The sequence below is a fragment of the Acartia tonsa genome, chromosome 10, assembly GCF_053477335.1.
Source record: "Acartia tonsa isolate MP-2025a chromosome 10, ASM5347733v1, whole genome shotgun sequence".
NCBI lineage: Eukaryota > Metazoa > Arthropoda > Copepoda > Calanoida > Acartiidae > Acartia > Acartia tonsa.
This window is the reverse complement of record NC_137269.1, coordinates 33,349,545-33,362,224: the sequence shown is the minus strand read 5'-3', so window position 1 is coordinate 33,362,224 and position 12,680 is coordinate 33,349,545. Positions and strand designations below refer to the sequence as shown.

Below are 12,680 nucleotides of genomic sequence, written 5' to 3'. Positions count from 1 at the left end.
CGGTTAGCGAGATCCTTCGGGACAGACAAAAAACGCTTACTACTTTATATGATAGGATAAATGAAAGTCATTGTTTCACCCATTTTTGTTGATGCTTATAAGAAGCAAATTTGTTACAAAAGAAATTATTAGGAAATTTATACAAATAATAGTTTATGTCTTAAATATCAAATATCATATGTATTTGTTTTGTTTTAGAGAAATAAATAATAAAAAAACTAATTAAATATAACTATGTAAAAAGATACTTTTCTTGTATAACTTTCATCAATAAGTTCTCTGTTTTCTCTATCTTTAAATTACACTAGTACTTCAAGCATTAAATGTTAAAGCTGGTAACACTGACTTTTTAGATATGGTTAAAGAGTTGAATTGAGAACACAGTAATAGTGTCTGACTGATTATGACGTAACAAAAAAATTAGCCAATGAGAGGCCACTATAAATTTTACCATTGGTCAATAACGGCCTCTCATTGGCTAATTTTTTTTTGTTACGTCATAATCAGTCAGACACTATTACTGTGTTCTTGAATTGATTTGAAAATTGAACCTATTTTTACATGAATCATGTGAGAATGCATGCTTAAATGCCTAAATTAACGTCAAAGTCATACATTATTGACGGACATATTGACCTAATTGTTAAAAGGCTTCGCTTAAAGAGAAAACTATGTTCACTGGTGCGTGAGGGAAGGGGGAAGTGCATTTTTATAACTAAAATACACATATTGGGTATAGTCCTTTCAGTAACATCGCCTCTTAAGGGCGTTTCGTCGTATTTTCACATAACTTTTAGGTTATGCGATTGTCCCTCAGGATTAGGCAATTGACCCCGCTGTGGTAGAGCTCCTCGCAGGGGCTAGAAATAGAAGAAAAGCTACTGTTAAAATACGATGAAACGCCCCTTAAGAGGCGATGTCTCGAAAGGGACTATACCCCACATTTTTAAGGAAGGGCGTTTTAAGGGGTTGAGTTAGATTGACGAGGGGCGATGAGGTTCTCGCTAACCACTGAACCTATATTATTACCCTACTTAATGAAGATTTAAAGTATCATATGAGTGATTTTATCTATTTTTGGGAAGGTACCCAAGAGAACTAGACCCTAGAAAAATTGCATAAACTAAAACTTTAACTTCCTTCCCTCATACCAAATTTACTCCTCCCAACATGAAACATTTAGGGGATGGGTTATTATATCACCCCCTCGTTTACATTAAATACTCCATTAAGATGTCCCTTATTCCCCCTTTATTCGCACGCTCAAGAATGAATTATGTTTCTTAAGAATAAATCCTTGAAAAAAAACTTCTTTTTAAATCTTCTTATTCTAAAGAACACTTATTGAGGGTTATATTTTATTAGTCTAGCGGCTGCTCTCCTAGCATCTATTAGCCCTGTATTTGAGGGGTAAGGAAAATAGCCCAAAACCAAACTTTAATTAATATATATAAATTACATAGTCTAAAGCCATCCATGGATCCATAAGAAGCTTTCATAAAATAGAGAACTGAGTCGGTTCAGTAGTTATGGAAATAATAAGCTACAGACTAAAAACCTGACTACTTTATATTATACGATAGACTTTTCTACTGTCAACCTCCGTAAGTTAAAACGGTCATGGTGATTCCTGTAGTAGTTAGGTACGATTTTGAAAGCGTAGCAACTCTATAATCAAGTCCTAAAAATGTAAGTAAGTCAATTAACATTATCCTGTATCAAGCAGTTTTTCAACGACTTCACTTACAATTTTGCTTCGACTCTTATACTTTTATATTCTAATTATTCAGTTCTGACACTATACAAGTGTTAATGTCCGTTTGTTCTACCGTTTTAGTGCTTCGCTTTTAAGGATGTTGTCATCCTTTTTATTGTCACATTATTAGTAAACATTTATTTACAATTTCAATTAAATGTAGTTAATAAGTACAGATCAGGGCTCGGCAGCCGCGCGTCAATCACTTGTAAGCCTCAGAAAAACCATAAGTAAGTCTAATCCTGATCTAAATATTACAATCCTTTTTTCAAAAATGTATTTAAAGCTTCTTAACGGGTTTTAATTTGAGGCTTAGCTTAGTCACGACTGCTGAGACCTGGTAAAGATTTTCTTTCTAATATTCAAAGTAGAATGTTTGTTCGTTTGTCTGTACGATCGTTATATTATTCTTCTATATAAATTTTTCTACCTCTATTGTCTATATAAAGTATCCTCTAAGGTGTTTTTTTCACAATTCCAAATGAAATGTAAAGAGTCCTAATGACACAAAGACACTTAATGCTGAAAAGTTGCCAAAACAATTGATTTTCATGTATTCTATATAAAGAACACAGTAATAGTGTGTGACTGATTATGACGTAACAAAAAAAATTAGCCAATGAGAGGCCACTATAAATTTTACCATTGGTCAATAACGGCCTCTCATTGACTATTTTTTTTTGTTACGTCATAATCAGTCAGACACTATTACTGTGTTCCTATATAAAGGATTTTAGTAAAACAACGTGAATGTTAATTTGCATCTTATTGTTTAAATCTTGTTTCAATAACAAGAGAAGTACTATTATTTGTTTTTACCTATTTAATTCAATATAGAAATTTTGTGGCGTTTTCCCTCAAAGTTCCTAGTCAAGCACAGAATTACCCCCCCCCTCCCCTCCGTTTTATACAAAATAAATTTGCGCATTTATGCGAATTTTTTGGCTCTTTCAGATTATTGGATAACTAATTTAATTATAAAGGCAGGTAAATACCTTAGTTATAATGTAGCTGCGCTTCTTAGAAACTCATAAAATACATCTATTATTTTTATAACAATAATTAATTGATAAAAAATTTCAATTATCTATTTCCCAGAGAAAAATTTATTATTTGTTTTTATCAATTTTATAAATGAATGTAGAATATATGTGGATTTTATGACAGGAGAAAAGTTGTCGTAGATTGCTAATATTGACATCGTTTAATGGTTAGTTCTTTTATCCAGTAGGAGAGAAGGAAACGGGATAAAAGGGTGGATGGGGGTTATTTTAGCCACACTTTTCACTCAATTAGAGTACATGATAATCTGGTGTAACATCCCAGTAATAATTAACCCATTATTTTATATGTTAATTGTCTTTAACAGTAAGGATCGAGCTTAATAACAGCTTTATAGTATTATCTCTATATCTCTCTCTATATATGTCTGTCTTTGTTTCTTTTGTATACAATATATCTTTTTCTAACTCTCTATCTAAATATTATTTTTCTATCTGTCTATCTCTAGCTTATAGTTTCTTAAAGTCTATATGCTATAATCCAGGTATTATGTATAACCAACAAATAAAATAAATCTAAAATAATATTTAGGGGGCAGATGGAGAGGTCGTCAATTTTACGATGTGTTGCCCCCCAACGACAGCTGAAAACCACGTATAGGTTTCGTGACTTTTTTCGAATTAATTTCGTTATTAGTATAAGCTGACTATAATCGAATGTGATAATTATAAAAATTTTATTTGTATAAAATAATAATTACAAAGTTAATCTCTAATCTTTTAAAGTGTTTGTCTCAATAATTAAAAAGAATTTATTATTTAAGTGAGTTTTGTCAAGAAACAAGAATGATATATAAAAAGAATAAACTAACAAATCCTAAAATTTCAATAAAAAATATAGCAAATGGCTTTTTGGCTATTTCTTCCTTATATAAAAAAGGAAGGATGTTTTTATGTCTGTCTATATGTTTGTTCTGAAGATCTCGCTAACAGCTGGATCTTCCCCCCCCCCCCCCAAATAAAAGGCTTTAAATCCGCAGCCGCGTAAGATCTAATTATAGATACAAGAATTTATTATAAATCTCTACTTAATAAACTATGACAAGTTTCATAACGTAGAGGCCAATCTTTCATGAATATACGAAAAAAAGAAGAAAAATAGGTAAAAATAGAAAGAAAACAAATTTTTAAGAACATTCCATACAGACCGACAGACAGGTTAAATTTTCAGAAAATAATCTCATTAAAAATAATTTCCACAAATCAAAATTTGTACAAGGTCCTTAAATAGAAATTTTAAGATATTTTCTAATTGATTTTCTCAGAATTTGTTAATATTTTAGTAACGCAGCTTCTCTTCGCCCTAAAAGATCATTGTAAGTTGCCTCCTCCCCCTATATATTTAGAAAATAGACATATAGTTTTTTGGATTTATTTATCAAAGTTGTGGAAATCTGTGTAAAATATTGTGAAGATTCCCAATACCAATGAGAATCCAGTTAGTAATTTACTTTGTCCGTTGGTCTTTCACTCATGCTACAAAATATAGATATTAAAATATTTATGAGTAAGGTTTTCGTAATTTTTATTTTAACAAATGCTATTTAATTTTTCTTATACAAATTATATGCATGATTTTTGTTCTTCTCTAATTATCTTCTCTGCTGAAAGAATTGAAGAGTAAAGGAGAGTATGAGAAAGTCAGTAAGAGCAGGGGCGTCCAAGCTTTTTTATGGGGGGGGGGGTAAAAAATTTTAGGGGGGGGGGTAAAATGGCGCGCGAAGCGCGCCGAAATTTTTTTTTACCCCCCCCAAAATTTTTACCCCGGGGGTAAAATTTGATTGGGGGGGGTAATTACCCCCCCTAAAGTCTGTTGGGGGGGGTAAATACTCCCCCCAAATCTGTTGGGGGGGTAATTACCCCCCCCAAACTAATTTACCCCGGGGGTAAAATTTTTGGGGGGGGTAATTTAATTATGTAAAAAAGTACCTACCTAATCTATTAAGTTAATAAGTACTATCTTATAACATAAAGTAGTAAGTAAGGTTTATTTGACTATAGCTTCAGATTTCATTACTTTTAATACTGAGTTCTTCTTTTTAGGAAAGCTTCACATAGATCCCATGATGGTTCCACACTATTATAGGTCAATCCTTTGAGTGGTTTTAGGCTATTTTTCTCCTCCCTTTTTACCCTTTAGAAAACACGAGTTCTTAGATGCTAAGGGCGCCACTACTATTTAAATATATAGTAGTATCTTATTCTTATTTTATGGAATCTTCAGTGCTTTACAATTACATCATAGATCCCCGGGATGGTTTTAGCCCTTATAAAGGCCCAAGCAAATAAAACATGATCAAACTATTAAATTTTTTGTTATCATGGTTAAGAACTGTTTTAACTGGTTGGACAGTAAAATTTATTTTTAAAGAACATTCAATTTGGGGGGGGGGGGTAAATACCCCCCCCCCCAAATATTTTTTTAAAGAACATTTATTTTGGGGGGGTAATTTCCCCCCCTTAAATGGTTTGGGGGGGGTAAAAGCCCTTCCAAGGTAGGGGTAATTTTTTTTGGGGGGGGTATTGTTCACAAAATTTTGGAGGTGCCAAATGGCCCATTACCCCCCCCCCCCCTTGGACGCCTATGAGTAAGAGAAGAGGATACTAAAACAGAGTTGCTACGAATCTTAACCCTTAACAGTCGGGGCGTTGAACGTTATGTAGACATGTCAAAAATTGCGGCCACAGTAGCCTTTTTAAAGATTTCTGGAGACCTGGAGGATCAGGACCTGCAGGATCATACCTGGAATCTGAAATTGACTTGAACACCTGTATTTAAAATGAGGATGTTTAACTAGAGGATATTTTAGTATTTTGGCAAGATAAAATGCTTTGTTTAAGTCAAACAATATTTTTGCTCTTTACCTGGATGACCCTGCCAGGTTTGCTGGCATCCTGTGCCCGCCAGGATGGAGATATTCAAAAAATTCCAACTCTCAGTTATGTGTCATACCCCTACTTAAAAAGTCATGCAGTTTGGGCTCTTTATCTTTCACACACAGAAAATAAGATAGAAAAAAACGGAGGGGGGGGGGGGGGGGGAGGGCGTTCAACACTCCCATCCAACGTTAAGGGTTAAGATCTTACCTTTAAAAAGTCTGAAAGTAATAAAAATGTTTTATTTATATTCACTTCTATGTTTTCATTCATAGCAGATTCTGAAAAGAAATTTTAAAATTTTTATTAAGAATAAGGACAACATTGCAGAATTTTAATCAATATTTTAAAAAAAAACAAGGATGACAACATTCATAGAAGCGAAGCGCTGAAACAGTAGGACAAACGGACATTAACACTTGTATAGTGTCAGAACTGAATAATCATAATATAAATGTATGAGAGTCCAAGCAAAATTGTAAGTAAATTTGTTGAAAAACTGCTTGAAACAGGATAATGTTTATGGACATACTTACTTTTTCAGGACTTGATTATAGAGTTGCATCGCTTATTACATTATACTTTGTTGTCCCAGAAATCAATATACCAAAAATCAGATCATTCCGATGATTAGATCACATAAAAATTTGTTGTTAAATAAGTAAAAAAAAATTAACATGTTTAAAATGGACGTACGGACATTTTGGTAATGGTTATAGAGTTGCTACGCTCAGGTGCGCGACATTAATAGTTACATTAGGGGTAATGACTTGACCAATAAAAAGGCGCAACTCATTACCATGCACAGTTAAGACCTCTCATACAATGGTCGTGCAATCAAAGGTTGGTTGTCTGTTGGATATTACTTTACCTAATATCAACCAGTGGGCGTTAGAGTATTGCATCCCACAGCTTTAAACTGTAATTTAATATGCTTTCTTTTGTAGAATGTTTATATGTGTTCCTTAGGGTGCAGTGGGTCGATTTTGGAATTTCACATTAGTAGACATTGGCAAGGGTTACTGGGCCAATATAAAACCCTGTGTAACTTGAAAGGGTTTTTTAATCCAAAAACAACGGGCGCGCGGGGGGTATAAAATGTGCCCGCCCCCTTATAAAACCAAAAATTGAAATTCCTTCAAACACAGGCATGTTGCACATCAAAATGACCGCATTGAAATGCTGATTACAGATCTAGAAACCGTTTTAAAAAATTTTGATTCAGTCTGAAATGATTTTCAAATAACCTACCCAAATGAACAGTTTTGACTAAATCAGCATTTTAAGGTACTTAATGAGATCTTATTCGAACTAGGAGCAATATTTTTCAAAACGATTTTCAGATTCGAAATCAGCATTTGTTAACGGTACTGGGTAGCCACGCATGGTTTTGGCACCACAGGTATAGCCTTCATAAAAAAAGTATCATTACAAGCAGACTGGCAAAGACATTTATAGAAAAGCTTCACATATAAATGGGTTAGCTAGTATAAAGTACACGTTGTTAGAATCATATCTGTCATAAAACTAAAGAGACAATTTTTATATTTGGTACAGAGAGCAAATATCCGTCAGAGAAAAAAAATCGTCAGAGACATTTTTAGTAATCTTCAGATTTAAATGAGTGTGCACGGAAAAGGTGGTGACGGGTGGGGTTAAGGATGTGTAAGAAGTGGGACTACAACCACACCGGAGCTGGATCTTTAAATCATTTTAGTGGTGAGCCAGATCGGGGTAAGCCGAATTTCAGCTAATCACAGCGCGGCATTTCATAAAATGCTGTGCTCTCATTGGTGGAAAGTTGGCTCACCCCGGTCTGGCTCACCACTAAAATGATTCAAAGATCCATCTTGGAATAAAAATATTAAACACCCAAAGTAAATGTTTCAGGGAGTTTCAGTGCAAATTAAACTTCAACATAAAATCTGGGTTGTAAACATGAGCAAACTGAAAATAAGAAATTGGATAGGATCAACCTCCCCCCCCCCCCCCCTCCTCCCAGTGCGAACGCCACTAGAAATAAACCTAATTTCATTGACTCAACGTACCCCCCCCCCCCCGATCTTTACAAATAGATTGAGCACTTCCCTAAATATGATCAACAGTAAATCTGCTGTAGGTTACATTTATTGGTGGAAAGATTCGTACACTACTTATCAGTACCAACAACGAGAGAACGAGTTTGTTTTTCAAACTGTGCAATATCCAATCCTTTGTCCTTTTTCATCCCTGCTCTTTAAAAAAGTTTTTTTTTCATTTTTAAAAATATTACTTTAAACATCATTTTGATTATGCTGTAGTAAAATTTTAACAAGGATACACTAAAAGCGAAGCTTAACATAATTTAATGTAAAACAAACGAACATAATTGTATATTATCAGCCAATTTAATATTGAATCGTAATATCTAAAGTATCTTTCTAAAGTAAAAAACGTTGTTTTACTACAAAAAATCTTAATAAATATGTTTTCTAAAGTCTACCAACTTTTACAGGAATCATCATTCGAAGTTTGTAATCGACAAGAAAATTCTAACCTGCCTATAATAACAATAATAGCTATCCGGTTACAGACGGACCATAATAAATTATAAAAAAAACCTTCGTAAGTTATAGAACACTAGCGGCTTCGCCCCAGAAGGTAATTTTAAGGACAAAGGATGGTCCATCTGGTCAATAATTCTAGGAAAATCACGAAACCTACTCTGGAAACCTTCTAGGGTATAGAGCAAAAAAGAAGGTGCAACATACTTTATTTTGTAGTATTGTTTAATTCAGAAAGTATAAATCAAAAGCTATCACCAAACCTCATTAACCGTCTGTTTATAGAATCAAAACAAAGGCTTCTTACTAAACAATTTAGAATTAGGGAGATTTAAAAAATATTTTATAATACTTCCTGAAATTAAATTCTTTACATTTTTTTCTTATTCGTGATTTTTGTAACTCTTTACAAACAAAAACTAAATATTTCAACAAATTTTTAATCAAAAGCACTTTGATTAACACCTTGATTAACCCATTGAGGCAGGTTAAAGCAAAAGTTTCAAAATGATTCAATAACTAAAAAATATCTCACTATATGAATCTATAAAAACTGAGTTTGGACAAATTCAACCCTAACAAATTGGATCTTTACAGAAAAATTGAAAATAATCAAAAAATAATCTAACTTATGCCTAAAGCTTAAAATTAAATTCATTGTTCATTACTTATTAATCAAGGATGACAACATCTATGAGAACAAAGCTCTGAAACGGTAGGACAAATGGACATTAACACTTGTAGAATGTCAGAACTGAATAATCAGAAAACAAATGTATAAGAGTCGAAGCAAAATTGAAAGTAAAAACTGCTTGATACAGGATAATGTTTATGGACATACTCACATTTCTAGGACATGATTATAGAGTTGCTTTACTTATAATAATGTACTTTGTTGTCACAGGAATCACATAAAATTTTTTCCATGTTTAAAATGGACATATGGACATTCTGGTAACGATTATGGAGTTGCTACGCTTTCTAAAACATACCTACTACAGGAATCACCTGCAAAGTTTTAAAATGATAGGATAATTCTAACATGCCTATGGACTGACCAATCCTAATTATAGAAAAGCTTCTCTTTGAAAAAAAATAACCCTAAAATATAAAATACTAAATTCTATTTGAAGATCAACTCAATCTAAAATAAGCATAAAAAACATATATTGGGGCTTTACCACAAAGTTGCCTATCAAGCACTGTTCCCCTCCTTTTGAATTTTTTTTTGGTTACCTTTGCTATACCAAAAGGACTAGTGCCCCTTTGATCGTTTTCAATTTGTTTTACATTAATGGTAGGGAAATGGTGGGGCTCTGTGCTCTACAAGGCACTTTGGGGGAAATTACCCATATTTTAAATGATTAAAAAAGTTTGTAAGTTTAGGATTTTTAATAAATTTATTCACTATTTAACATATAATTTACGAGTAGTTTATGATTTAGATAATATTCTCAAAAGTTGTAAAAAAGCTTTAAGTCTGTTCATACATCTTTAAACTGAATGTGCAGACAAACTCTGACAATCCTTTTAGTGTGGTAAGACGGCAGTATACGGACAAGCCTTTCATAGAATTGCTATGCTGCGGCTTATCAAATTACAACCCAGCGCTAAGCCTATTATCACCATTTCACCCTGCCCCTCCAGGGCCTTGCCAATACATCACAAGCAGCGGTCAAATTGGACATCTCTGATAGTGGGAGGGGCACGGCCCCTCTACAACCCCAAGCCCCAGTTACCTGCCTTGCCGGGAGATGTCTACACCCCCCTTGCCGCAGCCGGACCTTCCCCTTTCTCTGCCATCACCTGCCTACCCCAAGGAGGCAGCCTTCCCTCCTACCTTTGCGCCTGTGGACACAGCCCCCAGCTCAAAGGAACCCATCACCAGCTACCCCTCATCATCTATTATTATACTTCTATTTGCTATATAAACCTGTATATCTTTTGTAATGAATCAGTTCAAAATATATCCTTTAATCAGTAACTCCTTGTAGTTATTTATTGGTAGGATCTTTAAGACTAGGGGCTCATTTGCATCGAACTCGCGACTGTAGGTTGAAACGCTTCAACTTACCACATTAGCATGGCTTTTAGTAAACAGAGCAAAAAGTATTAAAATAATGCTTGAGTTTCTTATCAAATTCTGCCAAAAGTTGCTTTATCTCATCATCAATTTTAAACTGGAAATCTAAGAAATCAGCTCTAAAGCATTGTTTGCCATAATAGCCTTCCCTTGTCCCTGGCTAATTTAAAAAAAAAATTATTTACCCCCACTACTTTCTTTTTAAAAAAAATTGAGGGGGATTTTTCTGTTTTCTTGGGGGTGTCCCACTCCCCAAGAAAATAACCACCACAGGACCAGTAGGTATATTCCCTGAAGAGTAGAATCCGATCGGTTCAGTGGTTACCGAGATCTTAAGGGACGGACGGACAGACGGACGTTAATCTACTTTGTATTATATAGTAAAACTATCGATCAGAAAATAAAGGTACTAAGAAAGAGAGGGAATGTCTGATTGAGCCAATAGGAGAATCGCATCGGAATTTACATTGGATCTCATTGGTTGAAATTATGTACACATTTTCCTACGAAGGCATGTTTTTTTTCATTTCATACATACATAAAAGTCAGCTGTTAACAGTATATTTTCTTAGTAGAAAGCTTTGCGGAATCAGAATTAATTGCCCAAAAATTTCGTTTACAATTTGAAAGCTTGAAACAAAGTTGGATTCTTAAAAAAAAAGTTAGGCTGGCAACTCGCTGGTGAGGCAAAATTATTTTTGTGAAAAATCCTACAAAATCGAATAAAAAAATTTACAAAAATGAAATAAAATCTTAAGAGGGTTATTAACATATTATTTTGTTTAATTTTTGTAGATTTTTAATGTGCTTTTGGATGATTTTTCACAAAAATAATTTTGCCTCACTATCAAATAGCGAGTCTATCATTTTTTAAGAATCCACATCAGCTTGAGTCGAAAGTAAACAATACTTTTGTCTGCTAGGAATGTTCTCTCTTAGATTTGACGAAAAAAGGGTTCAGAATATTCTTCTACTCTTCTATTTCTATTGATCAGAAGAATCTAAACAAAAAATTAACAAGCAGCTACACCCTAGAAGCCTCTAGTAGGGATTATTTTTTTTAAATTGAACATTGCATCTAGGGTAGTACATCTATTGCCAAAATTATAGTTGTACATATAATATAAAAAAAAACTATTTCAATTCAAGACGACATTTTAGATACCATTGGAAAGACACAAATTATAAACAAGTTATAAAAATCCAACATGAAGTTTTATTACATCTTGATTGGTTTGTACAAACTTATTAACAATTAAGGGGGGGTTTTTTAATGCAACCATCTCGTAATCAATGTATAAATGGCACTTAAAATTCGAATTTTTGTCTGAAATTTTGCATGAGTAATTCTTGGTAGGTCTATTTTCCCTAAATCGAACAAAAAGTTGAAAAAGTAACAGCTAGCGGCTCAGCCGTTTAGCCGTTTTTTGGCTATTTTTAGGGCAAATCTGTCATAAATTACGTAGAAATCAACTTTTTGAAACATATTTTTGCTTTAAATCATGTGAAATGATACAAAAAAAACATTTTTTAGATTTCTAGTACCAGCAACTACCGGCTAGAACCGTTTGAAAACGTTTTGGAGGTGAAAAAAAGCATTATGTGGAGAGAGGTTTCGTGATGGATTTCCCTTGAAAATACCCAACAAATGGATACAACGCTGAGCCGCCAGCCGTTAGCCGCTACTTTTCCAACTTTTTGTTCGATTTAGGGAAAATAGACCTACCAAGGATTACTCATGCAACATTTCAGATCAAAATTCGAACTCTAAGTGCCATTTATACATGGATTACGAGATGGTTGCATTAAAAACCCCCCCCCTTGTAATCTTCAGAAAGTTTAATTTAGTTCATCAATTGGGATATCTTATCTCCACGGAATCTGTTTGTAGCCCAATGCAAGATTGTTTATATATGCATCAAATGCTTTATTTAGGTCCAAAGAACACTTATTACAATCCTCGCGTTTATGAAGTTATTTGTGAAATCATGTAAGGCTTCAAGTTCCCACCCAGATAACGATGGTTTAATGCCCATAGTTTTGTAAAATGTTGGGGAGGGGAATGGGGGTAAATAACAGATCTATAGTATAGATGTATATACAGACTACTACCCTACCCTTCCTTTTTCAAAGACCTATCTTGTCTGCTTCTAAATTATTTTCTTCTACTTGGCTGTGTTAATATAAGCGACACCATTGGTTGATTTTCAATTACCCAATAGAGAGGTTGCACAAGGCGGTAGCGATACAATCCAGTTATTTGACCCTTTCTCCCTCTTAATGTTTTACTCTAATGGGTAAATCGTTTTTTAGCCCGCTACAGAGTTCACACAGGGCTTTAACACACTGACGAGAATTTT

The 12,680-nt window shown here is 33.8% G+C and overlaps 1 protein-coding gene across 1 annotated transcript in view; it reads left to right on the top strand.

Annotated features, from left to right (window-relative positions):
* LOC145329935 (uncharacterized) overlaps positions 1 to 12,680 on the top strand; it is a 151,025-nt gene that overhangs the window by 78,208 nt on the left and 60,137 nt on the right. The gene's annotated exons all lie outside the window — the stretch shown is intronic.